Genomic DNA, 2,272 nt, shown 5'->3' on the forward strand with positions numbered 1-2,272 from the left:
AGGTAACAAATGAATGGTCTCACAACTACTAACACAAACCTTAAAACTAGAAACTAGAAACGGGAAACAAAAGACAAACCAGGTGTGGCACTAAAATACTAGAAACATGAAGTGCCTATGTGGAGACTTAATAAACACAGGTGGGCGCTCTACAGCCACTCCTTTTCAGTTGGTGCCCTCAAGAGGGGGAAATGGCGTGCCAGACCCAGACAAAATGGATTCCAGAAGCTTGTTCTCATTAGAGATTTTATCATTGCGTCAGGTAGTATGTTTCTGGACCTCCTGTGGTGGTTTAATGTAAACAAAACCCTGCATTAGGAGATCCCTGGACCGTAATTTGCTGCAGACTTTACAGAATTGTTTTAGGGTGTTTCTATTCCCTCTGTCTTTGCTTGCTCAGCACTACCCCGGTCCTGCCCATCCGTGCAATTACACAGTGCGAATTGTCTAGTGCCAGCTGCTTATTTTAGGGCGGCAGACACTGGACGTTGACGTAAACGGAGAGAAAAGAGAGCCAAACCTAAAACATGAGCATGTGTTTAAACCTGTGAACCCGAAGCAGGATGTCACACAGCAGGATCCTCCGGTCAGTGAGCGTGACACAGGAGGCTAATTGACTTACTGCTGTTTCTTTTGCTGCTTTTGGGAAAAGGTTGGGAGGTGCTTTATGATCTGTGTATTTACAACAAACAATTGTGTCAGCAGAAAACACATCCAGATGTGAGGATCTGTAAAAGCCCTCGTAGATAATATTTTTCATCATTTAAAACAGTTGTTGTCGCCTGGTGATCTTAGGGATATCTGATATGAAGTACAAATGAATCTTTTTTTTTGTTTTTGGAGCAATTTTAAATAGAGCAAAAATTAGGGTTAAAACTAGGATTGGGATTAGAAATAGGGTTAGAGCCAGGGTTAGATTTAGGGCTAGAATCAGAGCAAGATTAGAGTAAAGGTAAGACCTAGGGTTAGGGGAAGGGTTAGAGCTAAGTTTAGGGATGGAGCTTGGGTTAGGGCTGGGGTATGAGCTGGAGTGAGTGCTGGGGTTATATTTAGAGGTAGTGTTAGAGCCATTGTTAGATTAAGGATTAAATCTAGCTATAGATCTTAAATTGGGGTTAAAGGTGGGTCAAGGAATAGGGTTAGGGCTAGGGTTGGATATTTGTTTAGGGTGGGGGCAAGAGTTATAGCTAAGGCTAGGCTTCGAGCTGAGGTTATGGTTAGGGCTGAGGTTATGGTTAGAGTTAAGGTTAGTGGTCGAACTGAGCCTAGGGTTAGCATTAGATCTAGAGGTAGGGTTAGGGCTAGGCTTAGAGTTAGTGCTTGGGTTAGGATTAGAGGAGAGTTTAGGGTTAGAGCTACGATTAGGGTTAGGGTTAACGCTTGAGTCAAAGTTTTTTTATTGCTGATAAAATATGTCTTCTTTGTCCAACGGTGTTCCCAAGGTTCAATACAAGAAAAACAGACAAACTGTTGCAATCATTTGTATTTATTTGCCATCCATGAGACTCTTTGGTATAAAAAAAGACATTGTGGGACAAAATTCACAGAAAAATGAAAACATGCAACCAAATAAGAAAAGGTCAAGTTAAGGAGTGTGAGATGATAAATTAGGGCCGTCGAAGTCGCGAGTCTTTACGTTAATTTATCTCATTTGTCACACTTGAGACCCTCGGTTTAACCCAAAGCATACCTTGGAAGACCCCCGAGTGTTTGTGTGAGTGGGCTGTGCCACAGAAGTGACCCACTCATAGAGATAGTCAGTGATAAATGAAGTGAGGTAGAATCTGTGGTTTATCTTTGAGGCTTTTCCACCACATGTAGCTCATCAAAGGCAACTGACTTCCTGACCACAGTTCAGTTTGAAGCCCCTTTCACACTGCCATTCGTCTTTAAAGTTGAGGACGAGTTTTGAAGTCAACCTGCCATTTTGTACCTAATGCGAGGAATTGGAATCAATGAAAACTGCCGTCTTTCAGGACATTGTTTACTAAGAACCTGTTCTATCATGTCACCTTGGCAATGTGAAAGAGGCTTTGAATGGTCCCATTGACCTATCGAAAGCTTAATAGAAGAAATTATCTAGTGTAGAACATTTTTCGCAGGTCCCCAGTAATCTTCAGTGGCTATCCACAAGAATATATTAAGACAGTGTACGGTGAACCCTCATTTATCTCAAGTTACGTTCCAAAACAAACCAGTCTGTGAAGTACTAACCTTATTTTTATTACAGTAGACCCGCGGGATATGGCGATCCCAACTTACGACAATTATC

Source organism: Urocampus carinirostris, chromosome 2, assembly GCF_059441175.1.
Source record: "Urocampus carinirostris isolate Australia breed hairy pipefish chromosome 2, RoL_Ucar_1.0, whole genome shotgun sequence".
Taxonomy (NCBI): domain Eukaryota; kingdom Metazoa; phylum Chordata; class Actinopteri; order Syngnathiformes; family Syngnathidae; genus Urocampus; species Urocampus carinirostris.